This window comes from Aulonocara stuartgranti (genome assembly GCF_965226115.1).
Source record: "Aulonocara stuartgranti genome assembly, chromosome: 13".
Classification (NCBI taxonomy): domain Eukaryota; kingdom Metazoa; phylum Chordata; class Actinopteri; order Cichliformes; family Cichlidae; genus Aulonocara; species Aulonocara stuartgranti.
The window spans coordinates 19573124-19595968 of NC_138949.1; the positions used below are offsets into that span (position 1 = coordinate 19573124).

Consider the following 22845-nt stretch of genomic DNA (forward strand, 5'->3'; position numbering starts at 1 on the left):
AGCTCGACGCCTGCTTCTAAACACACAAGGCCAACATTTTATTTTAGTTTAGTTTAGTCAGCCACACTCTTGGTTGGAATGAAACAATACAGCTGTCGTTTCACTTTGCCTTTAAAACACCAGCATTCTGCTAACGTATCATTCTCAACAGTCACTATGAAACAGGAAGCTCTCAGGATGGGATTTCTGCTGTTTTGAAATTCTCTTGCTAGCTCATGTGGACGGCTGAGCTCACGCCATGACGAGGCCTCTGGTGTCAGTTCACAAGAATTGCTACTCCTTGCACAGGATTCAGTCAAACTTACAAGTGTAACAGTAATCAGTCATTACCGAAACTGTGCTCAAGTTCAGCGTCGTATTTGTTGTTTTACTGGCACTTTTCCATTTTCAACTCACTTTATTGATCACAACCTACCTAATTATAGACATACAACGTACAAACCTGAAACACTTAACCACAAACACTGTTGAGTGTCAAGGTGTGTCAAACAAAGAGGTCGGTCGGCAAAGAGCAGTAAATAGTAAAACTCATTAAAAAAACCCAAAGAAAATAAATAGATTGAGAAAGAAATGTGTCTAAAATGAACAATCATTAAAAGAAGTCAAACTAAATAACCCCTGTCAAGAGTTAAGCGATCTAATAGCTGAGGGAATGAGAGATTTAAGTATCTATTTGTTCTGCACTGAGAGCAACTTCTTGATCTCGGATCACAAAACATGATCAGGATGATTAATAACCTTTTTTGCCTTCTTTATCACCTGATTCCTCCTGTAGTGTCCGTCAAATTATAGTGAAACCTGCACACAGTAATCACCTAATGGGTTTTCACCACACTGTGGTCAAGGTCAAGGGTACATTGCCGTAGTAGTAGTAGTAGCCGCGTGAGCTACTACATTGCTGAAGTTCTCGTTTTCGTGAGATCGCTGTGCTGCCCCATTTCAGTAATTACAAACCCAAGAAGAAGGAAAAGCAGACCAAGGCTTTAAGAAGCACAAATTTGCTGCAGATTTCTCCAAAAGCTGATATAAATTGAAATGACATCACTCTGGCGGTGGGCCGCCATCTTTGTGTGCCTGTCGGTCCATTATGTTATCCATCACTGGGTCTCTCTGTCTGGTATTGTCAATTACCCAGAGGAAAACAACATTAGAGGCCTGAATGGGACACGGAGCTGTGGCAGGCCTGACATGGCTGTGTTATATGATTACACAACCTGTTGGCTGTCGCCTGTCAAGTGTCTCCTGACTCTGATGAATGGCTGTAATATGCCGCGCATCACAACACGCCACGCCACGCACTCATTAATGGCTTCTCATAATGGCCAGGACGTTCCTGCGATGCCGCAGAAGGGTTCACAACGAGAGAGAGAAGGTGAGAGCGAGGAATACTCCCAACGCTGTACCGACAAACAAAAGATACACCGTGTCCTCATTTTAAACGGCAAGACGCCAACATCACAGTCACATGTAACTGCATAAATGAACGAATGCTGACAGAAATAAAGTAAAGGGGGGGGGGAAATAAACACACACGCACACTGGGAGATGTAAGAATTATTATTTTTGAGTGTGACACATATGTTTCTCAATTAGATACATTCTAGTCAATCTGTGGCCTATTTGCATAGATTATCAGTAATGTGAGCAACGCGGCGTGCTCACCAGCATGTGGGAACGTCACAATAGAGACGCTCGAAGAAAGGAGATTGAATCTGTCGTCTGTTGGGTGCCATCTGAAGCTTAGCTGATTGCTCTTTCTTTCAGTGAATTAGGAGACACGCTACCCGAGATCCTCCAAACTACTCGACTCCCAGCTCTAACAAACAGATCTGATTCTCATAGAGACACTGCTCCGCGAGGTTTCAAATTAAAAGTGTGAAAAAATGCTCCAAATGAGCTTTGGAGTCTGTAGGGGGGAAGCTGCTGTGCAGCAGTGGCTGTATGGCAACAAAGTAAAGTAGTTTTTCATGCAGTGTATCAGCTGTGGAGAGGTTATCTAAAACATACACCAACCTAACCCGAAGCCACGTTAGGTGGCTTTGATCAGACTCTTAATTCTTACCGGGAAGCATCACACAGTGCTGGAGCCTCATTGAAAATTTGACAAGCCCCTCCTAAATATAGTGTGCCTCGGCTTTGTGTGGTCTTATGTTTTACATTGTCTCACATTAAAGTCAGTATTTTTATAGAAGGAGACACAGAGGTAAAGAGAGTTTTGAGTATGGCATCACTCAGATGTGCCTCAATGGCCTGGAGGGGACTGCTGAACATTGCTGCACCTGCAATGTGTGTGTGTGTGTGTGTGTGTGTGTGTGAGACAGAGAGGAAAAGACAGAGGGACAATCTGCCTTAATATTCCTATGTTTCTGTCATTGTTAGCGTATGTTTTCTTTCTCACAGCTTGAGTTTCTCAGTTTGAAATGCAACACCTGCAGATGTGTCTTGTAAACGGCAGCCGCCAGCTCCTCTCCCATTCAGAGGGGACCATTGAAACAAAGCAATTAAAGCAGCTCTCTCCACGGGGCGAAGACTCGGTCCATGGGTGTGCCTGCCTGTGCGCGAATGATTTTCCATTGTTTTAAAGCCAGAATCTTTAGATTGAACGGCGAAGAGCTCCACACTCCAGGAGAATGTGCCAGTCAAAACATTAGCAGCTCTGTCATATTCGTGTGTGTTTAAATATGGAAGTCAGAGGTCACTGACAACCTGTTGACACAGCGCAGATTTATGCAACGCGCACAACCGTGCAAACATGTATCCGCAGCCCAGGTTTCGACTCAGCGGTGGTTTCTTGTTGCTGCTGATCTCCGGGTCCTTGCAGCTCCAGATACCAGAGGCTGAGTTATTTCTCCGCTCCGCTCACTGACCCTCCTAATTGAGAACGGCTGTTACTGAGAAAGAGCGAGCTAAAGAGACAGAGAAAGATTGAGAACAGATACTTGTGTGAAAGCACACGACTCTTAAGAGCAAAAGAAAGACCGAATGAAAGGAGCAAAGAGCTAAACCTGTGGAGGCCAAAGCTCATAGAGGGTGCTCCTCTTTCACGCCCCTTGATCATCTCTATCTCTTCCTCTTCTTGCCGTAAACCAACAGTAGCCAAGCGCAGTGTCTCAAACGTAGGAGGGGTCGTTAGTGTCGTACATGATGGCCGTAGGAAGGAGAAAAGGAGGGAAGCACTGTTTAGGGTGGAGGGAGAATCACATAAAGCAAAGTCAAACCAGAGGGCTGGGGAAGAGGAGCGGTGAGAACAGTGACAGCTGCAAGCATGTCGTACTGGGTGATGGTCTGTCCGTCTGTCAGAGCAGATATTTCTGTCTGTTTAGTGCTGCCTTACTGGCTGCCAGAGACACTCCTCGTGTCATCGCTGGGTGCCTGCTGTCACTGGCTAAAAAGGAGAGAGGGAGTGGAGTGTGTACGCAAGCACGCGTGTGTGTGCGCACAGGGGTGTGTGTGTGTGTGTGTGTGTCAGCGAGAGTGACAGAGAGAAACTAGAGCAGCTGTCTTGAAAGCTCTTCCACTCTGTCAGTACATCTAGAATCTGCTTTCCCCTGATATCTCCTCACTGAGGCAGTGTTTTAGTCAGATGTTTGGTCAGAAGTCTCAGTTTTTCCCTGATAAAGGAACACTTTGGGGAAATCAGTATGTTGTGTAGCTTATCTGTTAAGATAACGAGATCATAAGCGCTGTAAAGCCTATATTTGTAACACACTGTTTAATGTTGTAATTTTAGTCAGTAAATATGTGTTACATACATCTACATTGCCTGTATTTGTAGCAAAACTGCTTTTATGTGGTTGTAGCTTTGGCATGCCGACTTGCCGATCATGGTTGAAGACCAGGCACAACCCCAAATGGCAAAAGCACACCCCTACTGCAGCAGCCTCCCCAGCAAGGATGCTGTGCCCCACTACACTACACGACTGACTTTACACTTACTAGATCAGAATCTGAGAGTATTCAAAAGCTTCAGCAAAATTTAGTATACTATATTGAGTGTACAGTGCACATATAGAACTTTATATCCTAAGTGCTAAGCGAAAAGGACACCAGCAGAGCCGAAGGTGGTTATCTTCAGGTTCACCATGATACGAATATCTGATGATTGATGGTTTTTCTTTTAAAAATATCACAAATGAGAGAATAGGAGTGCAGCTAGAGTACCGTGTCGATAAACAGTATCAGTAAACTGCCGTTAAAATATGATACCCATCCTTGACTAAGCCCAGATTAGCCTGGATGAGCTACACCTTTCAAAGCGGCTTCGTGGCGCTGGTGTGTTCATGCTTTGTTGAATGACAGGCTTTGTGAAGTGTCTCTCTTGGTCAGCCTGAACACTGCTATATTGAAGTTTTGCAGACACGTAACCGCAAAGTGACGTGACATTTTGGACGTGGGACAGCTACAGTCACAATGTAGAATAGAGCGAACAAGGCCCCATTCACACAGGCTTAGAGCCTGATCTGCAACCATCTGGCAACCGCCGGTTCACCGAATGGTTGTTGGAGGGAAAATTATTACCTAAGCCCCAGCCACACAGGCATATGAACATGCCACTTTATAGAACTGGCAGCCACCTGTTGCCAGAGAAAAGTGTTGGTTGCTTTGGTTCATAGCATATTGCTGTGGTTTTACTTTGAATGGAAGTGATGTTCTTGTCTACAAACACTGTGCAGCTACTGCCCGAGCTATAGTGAAACTGTAGAAAGTCAGAACCAAACTGGAAATGAAGACGATTCGTTTTCAAAGCAACAGTTTTGAAACACATAGACTCATCTTTTACTTTGAAGGTGAAAATGTGCCACTTTACTTCCTGAGTAGTTAGCAAGAAGTTGCAGAGAAACACGAAAAAGTGCAAGCATCCGACAATCTCCAGAAACCACCACCAACCAGTTGGGGAATACATTTTCCCCCCTACAAGCCAGTGGTTGAGTCACATCCAATATGGTGTACAACTACAGTGTGAGGTGATATCACACGAGAAGTCATACATTTTTCAAAATAAAGCAATGTAGGATGTCACCATCGAAAAGGTTTGACACTTTTATTTTCTTGGACTATCAAGAAATTTGAAGCTGTTTCCTGTGGAGTCAGTGAGAACAGAATTTTTACTATCTTACACTGTTAATAAGTAGACAGTGAATAATGACCCACATTTTGAAGAAGCAGAACTTTTAAGCATGCACACGCTGCTGGCTGATGGCAGAGGGTTAGTTTAATCTTAGAATAACTTGTAGAGGCTGTAATGAGAAGACATGGTAGTAGGCAGGCGAGTGTCAGCGTTGTGTAGGTGGCACAATTTACATGAAATATTAAATAAAAATAGCATACGGTTTTAAATTTCCTGGGTCAACAGAATGTGAGTGTGGGAGGCACAGTGAGACGGTGTGAAGCTGAAAATCACTGTGCACAGAGCGTGCCCACCCGAAATACTTCCAAAAGTCAACCTAGATGGTCTGTTTAGTCTTTATTGAAATATTCAATGTTTGTCAGTTTATAAATGTGAAGGCTAAGACGTCAAAAACCGCCAACGGCTGTTTAGTAAAAGGTTTGGCCTCTCACGCTGGATAATGGTAGTCATAACAGCTGCTATCATTTAACATGCTGAAGAGAAGTTAAAGGCACCAAGTGGAAGATTTTCAGTGCGTGCATTTTCAGTACTTAAACAATCGGGCAATCTCCTTTGTTCATATAAATCATAGGTTTTTATGTTTTACTAATATGGTGTGTTTTTGACCATCGATTGTTTTGATTGAAGTCATCTGTTGTTGGAGTGTTGTCATCTGATTACAAACATGTGCTTTTCAACAATCAAGATGGCCCTGGAGTGAGGTAATGGAATATTTAAAACAAAGATGTAAGAGCATTAGCGAGGCTTTAGGCTGCACGGTGGCTCTGTGGTTATCCTAAAAGTCGAGAGTTTGCACCCACTGGAGTGAATGTGTGCAACCTGAGCTGGATGTGGGCTGGGGAAATGGATAGATTTTGTGCAGTTTAGAGAGCGCTCTCAATGTTTGAACTTTCCTTGACCTTTCTCTGACTGTTTGATGGGTTATCTCAGCAAGACGGCAAGACTCGTATGACTTAATGAATCAAGGAAATAGCGTCACCTAAGTCTCCCGGGCTAATTTCAGCAGCGGCGTGAGCCCCCACATTGATGTTGCCTGTAATTTTGCGGCAGCCGTGACAACATTAGTGCAACTTTAGATCCTGTGCTGTCAGTGTCAGCCTCTTCTGGCTCCTCAGCTGCCTCCGCAGCCCTGTAACCACACACTGCTGTTTATGTTCTTTAGGTTAACACAGTTATCTCTGTGCGCAACCGGAGCCGTCAACCTACATGGGCACTTTGGCACATGTGTGCAGTTGCGTGTGTGCAGCTGCAGGACCTGCCTCCCTCCAGAAAGAGCTGCAGGGACTTGCCAGTATTTTCATTCCCTCTAGAGGCATTTCCGCTCACCAACAAAGCCCTGCCTGAGTGATGAAACGAAGAGGAAGCAGCTTTTGTGAAGGGAGCAGCCAAATTCTGTCTGTGTGTTGGTGCGTGTGCGTGTGCACTGCTGACCCTGGCTAACAGTTCGCTACATGCAAATTTACTCTTCAGCTTGCAGTTCAGGTTGCTCCAGGCTCTTGTTTGCTCACAAGCCTACTGTACCACAAGAACAAGCCTACTCTGTATCCCATTCAAGAAAACAAAGTTGCCTCCTGTTTGCCTCTAATTGACTGGTATAATTCCTGGCTTGTTGGATTGGTTAGTGTTTTTTCACAGGGCTTGTTAGCACTGGCCTTTACTTCCTCTGTAGCTGTTGCCAAAAAGGAAATGTATGCTGTAGCTCAGGTCACAATTCTCCAGAGTGTCTGGCTCTGGGAAAGAATTGAATCGAGCCAATAATACAAAAAAACTTCTCATTGTAAAGTGAAAATGACATAAAAAACGAAAAGCAAATAACACTGATATAAATGATCGTTTTGGGTTCTTTCTCTGTGCGAATATCACTTTTTCTCTGCTGAGTGAATAGCCTTTGTTTAGTCTGTGATTTCTAGAAATAACTCCTCGGTTTTGATAATAACTATGGTTGGTGGGAAAACATCATTATTGCTTTCTCACTTGAGGTCATGACACAGCTACTGAGTTGTTGTTTTTTTTTGTAATTTTCAAATGGGTGCAAAAGCAGCAAAACTGCTGGATCTGACAACCGCAGAGATTGAGATTTTCTCTGGGGTTGTCTACAGAGTCAGCGTCCTGTGGGTTGACAGCCAGGGCCCTGTGACACACGCTCATGGCCATAAACAGGGATTTAGCCCTCTGGAGAAAATAACCTTGATAATTACTGGGTGCATATGGACCTGCCCACAGAGGGAGAGGGAGGGAGGAGACGAGAGCTGACTGAGAAGGAGAGAGAAGGGAGAGAGCCACATCCGCTGGTGCATTCCTGCATGCTGTGTCATACTGGTGCTGAGTTTCCCCTCGGTTTGCACGGAGATTTCCACAAGGTGGAGAGTGCAAAGACCTACTGACGCAGCGCTTGGGGCTGTGGATGCTGACATTTAAAGTTTAACAAAGCAAAAAGCACATGCATACACTCCCCAAAGTAACAAAAAGACAACATAAAAAAAATGGAGGCATGTGAGGGTGGGATACATGGAAAGAAGGGGGCATATATAGCCTGGCAACCTAACTCATGAGTTGAACTCTGCTCTCCTGGTTGCTTTCTGCTCTCATCACGTGGCCTCTGTGGTATAGCTGAACTGGGCATCATTACAGCACAGCCAGAGCCGAATGTCTGTGGCTGGCTCACTGCCCCGTCTGCCTGCCTGTCATTCAGCTGGTTAAAGAAGCCTTGTTGAACAACTGCACCGTGCCGGACTACTACAGGGCCATTCATTGCGTGCAACAGCCAAGTCCTGTCACCAGTGTTAGCTAGCAACATACCAATTTACTACTAGAAACGACTCGGGCATTTTGCTCGGTAAGCACAGTTTCCCCCGAGCAACCTCCTAACCCATTTTTTTGAAGTTTGGATTTCAGAGAGCACGCCCCTCTAACAGAACAAGCCTCTTCAGACAAACGCGGTGTTCGCGTCTCAGAGATGTTTTCCGCCTCTGTTGAATGTACGCCATTGAGCGCATAGTGATCCATTCCCCAAGGAATCACACAACAACAGCAAAACACAAAAAAAAAACAAACCAAAAAACAACAAAACAGATCCTTTGTGCCGCCTGTAATGCTGGATCTCTCAAACAGAAGAGCTGAAAATACACTTCATCACTCTGAGAGGGTTTTTGCTTCCCCCCACCCCACATGCGTTGGGCTAATCCTGTCACAGCTGACCTGCGTCTTGGTGAACTGTTCTCCGTCCTTTTCTCAGTCCCAGAGTGGCACACACAGAGAGGACATGCATGAGAGTCATAACTTCAACAGGCGCTCTTTCTCCCTTTCGTTACATGCTTTATTCCTGCTCTCATTCTTGACTCCTCCAGCTCTTGTCCCTCTCTTGTCCTTTTTGCCCCCTCCCCACCCTTAACCCTCACTCTGTCTGCATCCCTAACATCCTCCCGCTATGATTAGCAATAGTGTTTTTCTTCCCCAGCCAGTGTAATGTCTAGATCCTCCTGTGTCCTTGGAAAGCAGCCTAATAAGCTCAGACACACACTGATGTCTCTGTGCACCACAGGCCTATTCTCCAGCGTCAGCCAGCACACACTGAGGTAAACAAAGACTGCCACACACACACACACACACACACACACACACACACACACACACACACACACACACACACACACACACACACACTATCCTAGTGTGCTAATAGACCAGCATACCAACCCACTGAGGACAGCGTTGACGCTAGCTTGCTAACGTTGACCTTCCGTGTGCCAATCACAACAAATCTGCTCTCCCGATTTGAATATGGGGAGGAAAACAGTGTAAATTGAAAGCAGAAATCCCCCTGGTGTGAGACAAGATGAGACTCTGAATAAATTATTCAGATGGCAGCCTCTTTCCTGTATGATTCTCGCCTTCTGCTACGTTTAATGGCATCTGTGAAGACGCCCATTCGAGATTAATCCAGATGTAAGACGTTTGTGCGCGTATGTTTGTGCGATCTTACATTTGTAAGAACGCGTGCATGTGTGTGTTGCCCGCTCACCCCTCTTCTCATGCGTCCCGTTGTGTCGTGTGATGGGGAAACAAAGCCTCAACAGGGGAATTTATTTCTTCTCCAGAGAGGGCTGTAAATAAACAACTAGTGAATCAATGCCTCCATTTGTTTTTTCTCTGATAATTCTGCCTGTGGCGTCAGGCGGTGTGACAGTGTTTTGCAAGCCAGCGTAGCTCTCAGCAGCCATATTTCCTCTTGGTGAGAGTGAGAAAACATGCCACACTGGCCTCATGTTTCATTACCTAGGATCAGTAAATTACCGCACGCTTTTTTCTTTCTTTTTTTAATATCATTCACTGAAGCTCGTTTAGTACCATGATGGCGCCTTTGTATGAATGGGAAAAAACACCAGCATTAGAGCTGCTCAGTCAATTAAAGACAGACAGGCATAGAAATTACTGTGTTCAGCTGAATGAAAAAAATAACCCACAGTAGGCCCTGTGGTTTCAATCAACGGTGACCTTCCCCAACAGAAGTACTTACAAATGTTTGGATATTAAATATTACGGCGCGCTTTGTAATGCACTCTTTGAATTCATGTTCATGTTATAATCAAAGTGTAAAGAACTTTGCAGGTTATTAAAAAAGAGTTTTGAATAGGTTAGTTCACTTAAATGACAGTAAAACATATTTACTCACTTACTCACTTAATGGGAGCTTTGATGACACTCAGCATACACAGTCCATTTTGATTCTCATCTTGATTTTTTTTTCTTTTTTATGGGGTTTAAGTAAAAAAAAAAAAACTAAACAGGGAAGGTAAAACAACAAAAAACCTGTTTTTTTTAGATATATTTCCATTTCATTCTTGATCTTAATCTGATCTTTAAACATTGCAGCTTTCACCAGACTCCAGCGATTTACTGGGCTTTTAACAGCTTTACGTGGCAGCTAGCATAAGCATCATAATAAAAAATAACATCTATTTTATTCTCAATGCTAGGCTAATACAAGTACCCTTAGTGCTTTCCATAGGAATGAAACAGGTACGTAGCACCCAGGTCCTGCTAATCAAATGCACTTCATTATTAGATCATCAGCAAGTATGAGCACCTCTATTAAAGCACAAGATTTGGCAGTTTGCTGGTCTGGTGCATTCAGAAACATGTGCCACACACGTCCCAGCAAATTCAACCCAAAGCATTTTTAATTTTGCCAGCAGATGTTTTTAGTTTTAGTCGTCATTTAGGCTTCTAAATCAGTGGTCCCCAACCCCCGGGCCACGGACCGGTCCGTGAAAATATTGTCGGGCACAAACCGGTCCATGGCGCAAAAAAGGTTGGGGACCGCTGCTCTAAATGATTGTTTTTTTTAGTCTAGTTTTATCTGACTACATATCATAAGATTATAGTAGACTAAATCTAAAGTTGATTCAGTTGACTAAACTATAAAGTGTAAAAATTAGTTGTGTTTTTAACGGTGAGAGTTGCTCTACACAGTTTACAAAGTGTCTTAATTTCCTTGACATCAAATGTCTACTTTTCTCTTCTCTTCCTCCCAACTGTTGACATCTTGTCACGCTTCTATGAGAAACATGGAGCATTCATTGATGAAAACAAGATGTCTTTACATTACATCATCCTTTTTGTCTGCATGCATTAGTTTTGTTTTTTTTTTTAATTTATCGTCTTGTGTTTGTCAGAAAAGACAGGTCGTTGATGAAAACAATGACGGAAATTATTGGTCAGTTAAATTAACACGGCCCCAAAGGTCAGCACGTCCAATGCTCAGAGAAACTGCAAGAAAGGAAAAACAAGAGCTATATCTTAGACTCTAGAGCCCCCATTTACCGTTTTAAAGTTGCATGCGGACAAACACTGAGACTTCTGGAACAAAATCCTCTGGATAGATAAGATCAAAGTGGAGAGAATGCAGAATTTGGCGGAAACCAAATAGGTCAGGCAGCATTACAATGATCCCAAGCACAGCAGAAAACGTAAACAGAATGGCTGAAAAAGAAACGAATTAAGGTTCTGCAATGGTCGAGTCAAACCCCAGACCTAAGAGAGCTGTACATAAAGAGATGTCATAAAAGCAACACGTTATTGTTGCTAAATGTTGTTCTACAAGTTAGTGAATCATGTAGGTGCACTCAGTTTTTCACAAGACTGTACATGCAGATGTACATTTAAAAAAGGATTTGGTGCTAGCAGCTCTGTCTATCTTGGGATCCAGGTATCTTAATATCTGGCCAACTAAGCCCAGCTCCTTTACTTTTAAACTGTTTGTTTTCCTTAAATGCACTTCTGCAATCTTCAATAACAATAATTAGCGCAGGTTCTAGAAAATATGGGGGGAGTTGCTTATATTAGCTACGGTTGGATGGCTAATGGGAAAGTGAATAATGGTGTAAACAGAGTGTTCCTGGTTCTGCAGGAATAACGTTAACCTCCCAGTGTGCGAACCTTGATTAGAAGCAATCATTCAGCTAATGCTACTATTGGTAATGCCAACACAACTGTACACAAGAGCCTCTAATGAACACTGGTTTACTGTGGTTTCTTTGTACTGAAGTACCCTTCTCTATATCCCATATCCAAGTGTGAAATTACAATATCAGATCATATTTAGTTAATTAAACCCATATGACTAATTTAATTTGACTCAAATGTGGGGAAAGTGAATAAATCATGGAGGCGTATTTAGCTTGCTAGCACTGGTGTTAACAGTAATTAAATGTGGGGCAATCTGTAGCCTGTGAAGATAGCTCAAGTCTTTTCTTTCTGCCTACTGTACAAGTACACATGTGGAAGAAATGTAAGCCAGACGGGGCTTTTTCGGGGGGAGACGTCTTGCAGAATATTAATGAAATGGTGTGTGAGTTTCAAACATAGAAATAAGCGAGTCAAAGATGCAGTCTTGTAAAGTAGGCTAGTGCATTAATAGTCAGCGAGCGACTGTCCCATTAGGAGATCTGCACATCTTAGTTAGAGAAGAGCCAGAAGCAGAGAAGAAATATTCCTCCATGATTAGAGTCGGGAGAGTTCAAAGACAGCTGGTTTTTGCAGCTAGATGGGCACAAAGCACTCACAAGGAAGACAAGAAATCAACTTGTATTTGTCATTTAAGTATTTTATGCTTCATATTTGGCAGGGATTAGAGATGCATATTCTCTCCAGCTCTGTCAGTCCTAGTTATGCGCTTCCATTTTGTCAGATGCACAACGGGGTGCTTTATTGCATCTCGATAAATGTTGCCACCTAAGCCTTGTTTTCCTATCACTAAAAAGCACGTTGTGTTTTGTCACACTCCCTCATGCGCATGGCACTTTGTTTTTTGTTCATTTTAGACTCGCTCTGTGATTGATGAGGATTAAGAAACGGATTTTGCCTAACAGGAAACACAAGAACATCCTTATCCAAACTGGTAAGAATCTTGATTTATCAGCTGCGTGTTCATCTGACTGGTTTGGCTTCAGCTCGTGTGGTGATACTGCAAATAAGACAATATGGCTGCCATTTGGATATTGCCCCACGTTGTATCATACCAGGTGTTTTGTCCTAGAAAAGGATGCTCTCGTGATCGTGTTATGTGGTAACTAAAGCAGAAAGAAGACTTGCTTTCAAGAACAATATGAAAACCTGAATATGTTGCGATTCGGGGCATCAAAAGAACACGCGAAGCTTTAACATAAATCATCTGTGTGTTGTTTGATTGTCCTGCGATACCTAAATTTTTACATGCTGCATTCTGTTATCCCAACGCTTTCATATATTAGACCACATACGCGTCAGAACATCCTGAATTAATTGCCACCATGACTGGCCACCATTGTTCTGAATGAAAGCACATGTTTACGGGGATTAGTTGCGTGATAGTGGGTGATGGCATTTCCTCTTTGCATGGTAGACAGCTGGTGCTTGTCAGGTGAGGGGTGGAGGAGGAATGGGGGCAGTCAGTCAGTCAGTGAGACCAAACAAGTTGGGATGCCAAGTCTTTCTTGCTGGGTCTTTCCTCTGATGTGGTCATTTTAGATCAAGCCCATTTGAAGGATGTTTACAAGAGCACATTCCTGCATGCGTGCTATAGTGGAGCTCTACCTTTTTTTTGCTTGTTTTCAAGGCATCGTTATCCATGTTGAACCAGTGCTGGAGCTTCTGTGTGTGACCATTGATTTGCCCGTATCAATCTCCAAGAGGAGTAAACTGCTCATCCCCATTTCCTCATCCTCCAATCCGATCTTTACTGTAAGGACAAAGCTGCATTTGATGCAAAAACATGCTTGAATACTCTGTTCATTTTTCCTTTGAACAGCATGGACATTATGTATTCAGATAACCCTCGGACTGCATGAATATTAAGTGTTCATTTAAACCTTAGCCGAGATGAAACACCCCATCAGTCGTCATGTGACAGTGACCACGATGATGCATGAAGTAATTGGGTTGGATGAGGATATGAGGAAACAGCGCACTAAAGGATGTCATGTTAAGGCCTCCATCGCATTTTAGGTAAAAAGAGGCCCAGTCCTTCTGGTTTTGTTTGGGAGGGTTGTGCAAAATGTCGACAGCGTTAGTTGTATACATGTGAAACGGCATCAAAGCGCTTGAAGGTGAATAATTTTTGGTGGCATCTGCACATTCTGCAATATGCTAATAAGCAAAGCTGCAAAAGCCAGATTGCCAGGAGAGAGAAGGGGCGACGGGGAGAGGAGGGGAAAAAAGAAAGAAGGGGAGAGCAGAGTGGAAAAGAGAGAAACAGACGGAGGCTGGTGTAAATTATGGATGCAACGTGCGATTTCCAAGAGGAAAAGAAAGGCAGAGAGAAACCTCAAGTCATGCATATCAGATTACGCATTTACCACATTTTCTTATCATGGTCCGTGAGCAAACTTGTGTGCAATCTGGCCTCTTTGTGTGTACGTGCACGCGCGTTTGTTTGAGACAGGAAGTATAAGAGTGAGCGAGAGAGCACTTACATATTCATCCATGTCAAGTTGCGTGGAGTTGTCTTGTGCTGTGAGGCATTCTTAAAAACTTGCTATGACGTGCACGTCTAAAGCCGGGTTGACTTACATTGCTATTGTGTAGCTTTGCTTCGTGTGTCCATGGCGACACGGCTCCTTTTGGTACGCACGTGCCATCTCGTTAGTTTTGAGGGTGCATATTTACACAGTGGCAAATCTGCCCCACTGGGCATTTACATGACATTGTTTAACTGTGCCGAAAAGCTGAGCTGGCTGCTTTAATGCCTTCTTTAGCAGTTCTAAGTAAAGTTAAGTAAAAGTATGTTTACCCTGCCCCCCCGAACTACCACCACATCGCACCCTTATGTGCCAGCGCCTGTGTGTATGTGAATAATGAATCCATTCTTAAGTTGTGTCCGTGTCTGGGGTCTGCGCAGTGGTGTGGTTTCCCCCACAGAGGAGTTGGGAGGGGCTGGGTGGTAGGGGGTGTCTGGAAATAGCTCTGCCTGAGCTGGGAGCACCTTAGGTGGGCCTCTGTGCCAGCCTCACCTTCCTTTAACATGCATGCACGACAAAAGTACAATTCTACTCGCAAACCTGGACTATATTACTCCCCTGTTTTTCAGTTAGACTTGAAAGGGACGCATGTCTGCATTCACATTCACTGAGCAGGAAAGAAAAGAGCTGCGATTTCTAAGAACTGAGCAGGAGACACGTTGCAGTTAAAGCGCAAAGTGTCTTAGTTAGAAAACAGAAACTACAAAGCCCGCTCTGGATCTTGCCTGCATGTAAATGTGTGTTAATGTGCAAAGTAGGTCATTTATTTGGAGCAGGGACAGCCGTGGTGTGCCTCTCTTGAGCGATGTCAGAGCGGGGAATAAGTTCATAAGCAGACACATTGCTGGATTTGGTGAATTGTACAGGGGATTTACATATACCGATATTTTGTTTATGTGTCGAGCCAAATCCCTGGGTGGGTGTTGAAGGTGAAAATGGCTGTGGTCAATCCAGAGACAGCATCAGTAACCACAAGCAGAGATAGCAGCCTAAAAATCAGACTAAATCAGATTACCAAACAAACAGCTAAGAGGATTAATTCTGATCTCTCTCTCTCTCTCTCTTTTTCCATCAGATGGACACATTAAATCTGCAATCTATAAAATCCCTTCAAATGATTTTCTATTTTACTTTGTGGCCCTCATTTTCTGGTCACATGTTTGGAGCGAAGCTCTTTCTGCTCCCAGTGAACTCTGCCCTTTTGTTCTGCCTTGAGGCCTCTAGAAATGACTTTAGTAAACAGGGTATCAAAACCAGTCTTTAAAAATATCTTCACAGGGTACAAGAGCAGTCTGACCTCTGATCAGGTGATATACTGGCAAGCCCATACTGTTATAATAATGCGTTTTACCCAGCACGCTCGCTGTTAGGAGTAAAGCTGTGTTGAGAGATGCCTGTGGCCCTGTGGCTGTCAGTTAAACAAGCACAGTAACGTTCGCCGGAACAGGCGCAATTAATAGGAACCATAATATATAGAAGGGAATAATTACACCTTGTCGCTGGCTTTCACAGATCAAATATGTTCCTGCATTTCTTCAAATTAATCTCAGGAATGATTGTTGGCTTACAGGGAATCAGTGGCAGCACAGTATGTGTTCTCAGGGAGAAAATACTGTAGATTAATTTGGTTAATATTTCATAAAGCTTAGGAAGGCAAAGGGCATTTGAGGCTTTTCAGATTATTTATTCTCAGCCAATACTACACGCTACGGTTGAGCTGCTGTGCCACTGTGCTGCAACTGCCTTGCACAATGCCAAAGAAAGGCACTTGCCTTTAAAAGTGTTTGCCTGTGATAGCATTGTTTATGAAATGGGAGCCGTTCACATGTGCAGCTGCGTTTCCTTTACGCCATGATCTGATTCAAAGGCTCTCGTTCACGTACGGCTTTGTATCGCTCTCCTGAGTGCTGATAACTGCTAAAAGATTCGTATTAATATCCTCTCTGGTGCTCTTTTATATTAGCTGATTCATTCCCTGCCCGGCTACTTCAGCTAAACACAGGGATACAACATAGCAACGTCGCTCTTGACAGCTTGACAAACTGACATTCCCACTCTCAGTGACTCCCGCTTCTGCCCTCTTGGTCTCTGTGATACAACTGTATACTGTAACCAACAAGACTGTAATCAGTGCAGACCTAATCTAATCATCGCTCCCGACAAGCAGCACTGGCTGCCGGGCTTCCACAAAACACATCTCGCATCAACAGGCTGCTTGGACGGCATCGTGTAGCTCGAGCAACCGCCGGATGAAATGTCAGGAGAAGCAGGATTATTCCCGAAAATGTCACTGACAGCATAATAACTTAGCAGAAGAGTGTCTCATGCTATGTTTGTATCTCATGTCAGCAGGTGTGATGTGTAACTCGGTGTGTGTCATAAAAGCTACTGTACACAAACGTAAACAGAAAGCGGGATCTGTTGAGTGAAACTGGTGCGCGATCGGTGTGCGCGCAAACCGTGGTGTTAGACGTTAAAGTGTGTGTTTTTAGATCTGCACAAACAAATGCACATCTTTAAAACCTCCTCATTATTGGCAGCGGGAAAGCTGCCCGGGCACCGGGACAACTCCTGTGTGCATCTGCGTGCGTGTCTGTCTGCAGCTTGTGTGTTCGTGGTATGCGCCTAATTCGGCGGCTCATTCCAAGATTTGGTTAACCGAGTTGGCTCGCCCTATCGCATTGCCACAGAGTGTGCAGTTGCTTCAGCCTCTGTTTCATTTAGTGGCACCCACGCTCTTATCCTCTTGCCATGAAAGCACGCAGACACACATGCTTTTGCACCAGAACAGAAATGCACATACGCGCACACACAGCTGAATGAGAGAAAGACAGAGTAAGAGGGACAGAAAGAGAGAGTGAGAAAGAGGAGAAAAAAATAAGAAAGTACCAATTAAGCTCCTCAGACAGTTCTGCCAACAGGCATCAGGAGGTTGGAGGCGGTGAGTGTTTGCGTGTTTGTGTGTGTGTGTTGGATAAGGGGGTAGAGGGTGTTTGACTAGAGCTGAGGTCTCTAACTTTTGCGTTGTCAGTTTTGTACTTGTGCAAGTTTTGAAACAACTCATTACCGTGAGGTGTCAATAACCTGCTGAGGAGGCTGGCAATTATCAAGAGCTTGTCACTTTTTATAGTTGTTTGTTGACAATTTCCTATTATATGCTGTATTGTTGCTCCGTGTACTCATTTATATATAGACTTTTAATCACACTGCTGTAGATTTTGAAATATTTGAAAAATATAAATGAAAAAAACATTCAGATTCTTGTACTGTAGTTGTGGGGAGAGGTTTACATGCAATCATCATGATTTTTATGATTTCTTCTTTTTCCAGTGTGGGGTGATTATAAAACAAAGAAACAAGAATCAGGTGGTATTGGTTTGAGCTCATTTTGTATTTTCTCTAATCTGCACAGGGTCAAAAGTATATATAAACCCTCACTAATATTTGGTTAAATGTCCCTTAGCAAGTTTCACCTCGATCAGGCATTTTTGGCAGGCATAATAAAGCTTCTGGAGTAATTCTGGCTGAATATTTGACCACTCTTCTTGGCAGAATTGGCAGAGTTCATTTAAATTGGTTGGTTTCCTGGTACAGACCTGGCTTGTAAGCATAGTCTGCATATTTTCAGGAGGGTTGAGGTCGGGGGAAGGCCATTCCAGAAGCTTAATGTTAGCCTGCTTTACCCATTCCCAAACCAGTTCTGATGTGTGTTTGGAATCATTGTCCCAACCGTTTCCAAGTTTCAGCCCTCTAGCTGTTGAAGAATTCTTCTTCATTATTCCTTCCACTGTGCAGTGTACCAGTACCACTGGCACCAAAACAGCCCCAGAGCATAATGCTATAACCACTTGATGCTTGATCCCTCACCTTTACTCCTCCAAACATACCTCTTGTCATTGTGGTAAAATAGCTCATTCTTGACTTATAAAACTTGGTATTTGGATTGTTCATCTGGGAAGCTGCAAATTTAAACCAAGATTGAAGGTGTTAATTTTTTGGGCAGGGGATTCTTTCTAAAACTCACTTTATTGTGGACAGTGACAATGGTGTTACAGCAGTTTCCAGTTTAAGGCCAGGTTTGAGCCTTGGTGTTTTCTGGGTTGTTCCTGAACATCCTAACCCATTTACTCACATCTGACAGTGACAGTTCAGGTCTTCTTCCAGACCTTCCAGTCTGCTTCCAGTCTGCTGTTGTAGAACTGTTTGAAGTCATGATCTTGGAATCTGCGGGTGTTTAGAAATGTCTCCAAGAGACCTCCCTCACTTGTGTAAATCTACAATTCTACTTCATTGACTTCCTTGACTTTTCTCATTGTTCTTAATATCGTTCAGTCCACTAAGTGCTGTCAAACAAATCCTTTTTATGCAGGCAAAGAGAAAGTTGTAGTTGCAGTCAGTCCTGATCACTAATGAGAAGTTAATAGGCCTTGGCCTCGTCAAGTTAACAGATATTTTAGAACCTTCAGCACCACTTATTTTAAAAAATTTGTGAATGAATGTATGTATTTGAGGCTGTATGTGTACTTTTGTTCTTGCATCACAACTGTTGGTGTGTACACAATAGTTTCATAGCTCAGTTTTATGCTGTTTAATCAATATAGCAATCTTGTTATTCTGTAGCTCCAAGAAGCAGCTTTACATTACAAATGCTGACATACAACAAGCTACAAGAAGTCAGAAAGATGCTTTGAGTTATTAACTGATTTTCAAAGTTATTTTCAACTTTTTCTTCTCTGTTTAACCGGGGAAAAGTATTTATTTTGCTGTGAGACTTTTCTGTCAGCAACCAGTAGCTAAGCCCTAATCCAAACAATCTTACTGTACTGCCAAATGAAGCCTCTTCCTCTGTTCATGCTGTGAAACAAAAGGCTACTTTGGCCAAATCAGGACTGACATCATTGGCAACAGCTGCAGGCTGCATGTGCGATGTGTGCATGCATGTGCGTGCACGCCTCTGTGTGTTGACGTCTTTGTGCGCGCGTGTTTGCGTCTGTCAAGATGAGGTGACCTGATTGCTCAGCTGAGCAGCGAGGGAAGACCCAGCCTTGTGTTGTCAGAGCACCAATAAAAACCACAAGAGATGAACCACAATGCTCCCCGGTCGGCCGCCCCTCCCTCTCGCGGTCCCTCTGAGTTTTCTGTGTCTGCCGTGCCCACCCCCTGCACACCCCTGCCACACATACACACACTTAGACACACAGTGGCACTCCTGACCATGCCAAAGCAGATTTAGAGATGAAAAATGATCCACCGCTGGCCCTGCACTGCGCTATCAGCTCCCAGCTATGGAGTGGTCAAGCCAAATCCTGTCCTATCCTTATAGCTGTGAAGATAGAGCTAGTTAAAACTGGACCTCTCCTCTCTCTAGTCTCAGGCAGGTTGACCCTGCATAGTACAGTAGTATAGTTATGTACATGGACGACCTTCTTCCACATCAAACCTTGTACAGCTTAGATGTGGGAGTTTTTTGTTTGTTTCTTTTTACTTCAGCAGCTGCAGGGACTGACAGTCTCTAAAACCTGCAATGAAACACGTCTCACTTTGCCTCAAGGTGCCATTAACCCATTTAAATGAATTGAATTTGTTTATTATTCAGTGGAGAGTTTAGCTTTTACATGATGGCTCAGATGCTGTTTGAAGAGACCTTTTCCCTTCAAAGCATACACTTTGAAGGGTCCTGCAGAATTTCAGGATGAAGAGATTTCAGATTAAAGATGCTAGCCAGTACCAGCTTTAGTTGTTAGTGTCAGTAAAGGTGTGTGGTCTCATCATTCATGGCTCCCAGCGTGAACACACATAGTGCCTTCTCAACACACACACACATGCACAAACAGAAATGGCCCCCCGACCCCCTGGGGTCTCACCTCTGTAGCCCTGTGGCGAATTGTGTGTTTGTGTCTGAGGCTTAATAACTTCACTGGGGCCGTCCCACCCCTGCTGCTCTGCCTTATTATTCCCTGTACCTTCTCTGCTTTGTCCAGAGGAAGTAAAAGAGATAGGATGGATATCAAGCAGCACCTTTGGGGAATGGAAGAAGGGGTGAAGGTGGGTGTGTGTGTGTGTGTGTGTGTCTGAGGGCTAAAAATGAGAGCTGCAAGGCGGGAACAGTAAGGACGAGGAAGGCTGGGGGGTGGTATTGTGGATAAAGAAAGCGGAGAATGGAGCAGAAGGTGGGGGCCTGCAGCAGTATTGACGTGGTTCAGGTAAGTGAAGGATTAGTGGAGCTGCAGAAAGCCTAGGAGCTGCTGCTCCCTCATCCAGCCAGCGGTGAAGTGGCTCCTCTTAATGAACTATTAAGAGGAAAAGGATTCTCTTACATGCATGCACGCACATGGACATGCCATTCATCCTGCAGAAAGGGTCTCCATTCATGACGAATACAGAATACCAGCTTTTCGAAGCTTTTGGGACATTTTTTAGATTATCTGTCCTTCAGCCATCCGTGCTAATAACAAAAACAGCCATGAAGTGAGTCTCCAAGTAATGTGTGTGCAGTCAAAGCCTGATATAAGCCTGTTCTCCTGTGCCACAGAGGACTGTGTCTAAAATTTGTTAACCCTTTAAAGCCTGAACTATGAAGTACTTGGTAGAAAATACTGATTTAAAAATATAGTGTTTATCGAACCTTTTAACAAATTAAAAAGAATATTAATTTCTTTTTACTCCAACACGTATACACCAGTCTGCTGCTTTAACTACTCATTTGTGCAGTAAATGTGCATTTATGACTCAGATGCCTCCATTATAACTATAACAATTTAGCCTTTGAATGAATGGGCTTGAGGATTAGTGCTGCCAAAAGTGAAGGGACATTACAACATATTATTGCATTGTTTTTATTTGTTTTATGACGATAGCAAGAAGAAAAGCTACGAGACAATATGTTAAGATGTCACTGACACAGAAACCTTTCACTGGATCCATGTTTGATGTTATCTGATGCCACTGAAGTTAACTTTTAAATGATCATTGAGTTCAGGAAAAAGAACGTTTGGCGTTCGACCTTTAATGCTGACGCTTCTTGCGACATATGGCGAGGTCAAAGAGATGAACATAACTACAAAAGCATGCAAGGAATCGACTTAATGGACTCAGAGCTCAAATCATGACACTGTTAGTTTGCTCCCGTGACTCCCGATATTTCCTGCAGCTTTTCTTTATAATTCTGACTGTCCTTTAACTGACTTGACGGATGGAGAAGCAAGAGCGTGAACCTACCATGTTCTTTAACTCTCCAGACACACATTCACACTTTGCCTGTCCTGCAGATACAGCAGACACTGTCACGGTTGTTTTAGGGCGAGCTCTGCTTGTGTGTCCAAGGACTCACTTGAGTGTGGGTTCTGTGCTTCAGTGAAAATTCCCTTAATGTGGATGTGGTAATGTTTGTGTCCCATGTGTGCTTTAGTGCATGTCTGAACAGGTGTTTCTGATTGTGTAGTGTGTGTGTGTGTGTGTGTCACATGTCAGTCGGGGTCAGGTGTCTGTCTAGTTTCACTTTACAGAGGAAACCCAGCAGCTCAGATTTCAGCGGGGGTCATCTGTTCTGCTCTGTGTGTCTGAGAGGTTAAAGTTGACTCTGCTGAGGGTTACAGAGGGCTAGGCTACGTTTCCTGAGACACACACATATATAACATGCGAAAGACACATTATAGGTAGAAAAGGGTTTATTTATGTTTTTTATATTGTTGGTACAGTGAAAATGAAGCGTTTGTACATTTGTACAGAAATACCTTTGCATCTAAACATGCGAAAACTGCAAATGTTTGTTATTATTAGTATTATTATTATTTTGGGGGTTGGTTAATCAATTAATTGTTTTAGCTGTAAGTAATCTGTTTAATTGTGCATTTTTAATTCATTACCACAAACATTTTAGTAACTTTATTCTTGTTTTCCATTAAAAATGTCAGCAAAGTAAACTTGTAATTATTGTGTTCTTACTATATACTATATATATGGCATACAGTATTATTATTCGACTTAACCCTAACCCTTGTTTTAGCATTCTCACAAACGACAACACTTGCGGTAAATTTTAGCCCATAGACACTCTCTAAGTGGCTGTAATAGTTACAGGAAAATCTTGACAGTGACATGTTGGTGTGTCGGGAAAACAAAAGGACAGTGACACTAAAGTTACATAAGGCACAGAGTCTGTCTTTCTCTGTCAGTCTTTCTCACTCCCACTTGTTTTTTTTCCATTCGACCCCCACCTTTTTTTCTGTCCCTCTGTACCTCTCCTATACAGGAACTGGCCAATTTCCTGAGCCTGTTTTTCCATTTTGCTTCCCTGTGCATGTATCTTTTACATGCATATGTTTCTGCGTTCCTCTGTGTGTGCCTGTTCGTCATCCCCCGTCTCTGACTGGCTCTCAGCTAACAGCTTAAAATGTCACAACTGTTTAATTTCACAAGAGCAAGCTTTTTGGAAAGTGACCTCATGCGCACGGTGCAGTTTGAGTCAGATCGCGACTTTTTCAGCTTGATGCTCTAACATCAAAAAACGTGTCTTTAGACGTTGTGTAAACACGTTATTGATAGGCAGCAGTGCCGGTACATCTCAAGGTTTAAAGAAGGAATTCTCAAACTGTGGGAGACTCACGAAAAAGGAACTTATCCCAATTTATTTTTCCATGGATCGTCATTCTGTTTTTTTGTCCCAGGACAAGGTGGAAAAGATATGTAGTCATGGTTTCTTTGTATTTACCTACACGTGGC

The 22845-nt window shown here is 43.3% G+C and overlaps 2 protein-coding genes across 6 annotated transcripts in view; both read left to right on the forward strand.

Annotated features, from left to right (window-relative positions):
- The window catches only part of cuedc2 (CUE domain containing 2), a 301441-nt gene that overhangs the window by 265110 nt on the left and 13486 nt on the right, over positions 1 to 22845 (forward strand). The gene's annotated exons all lie outside the window — the stretch shown is intronic.
- zmiz1a (zinc finger, MIZ-type containing 1a) overlaps positions 1 to 22845 on the forward strand; it is a 110113-nt gene that overhangs the window by 31466 nt on the left and 55802 nt on the right. For 4 of the 5 annotated variants that reach the window (XM_082556305.1, XM_082556310.1, XM_082556308.1 and 1 more), the window contains exon 3: positions 12451 to 12527. The exons of the other annotated variant lie outside the window; for it this stretch is intronic. The gene's annotated coding sequence lies outside the window, so the exon portion shown is untranslated. The remainder of the gene's footprint in view (positions 1 to 12450; positions 12528 to 22845) is intronic. 5 annotated transcript variants of the gene reach the window in all.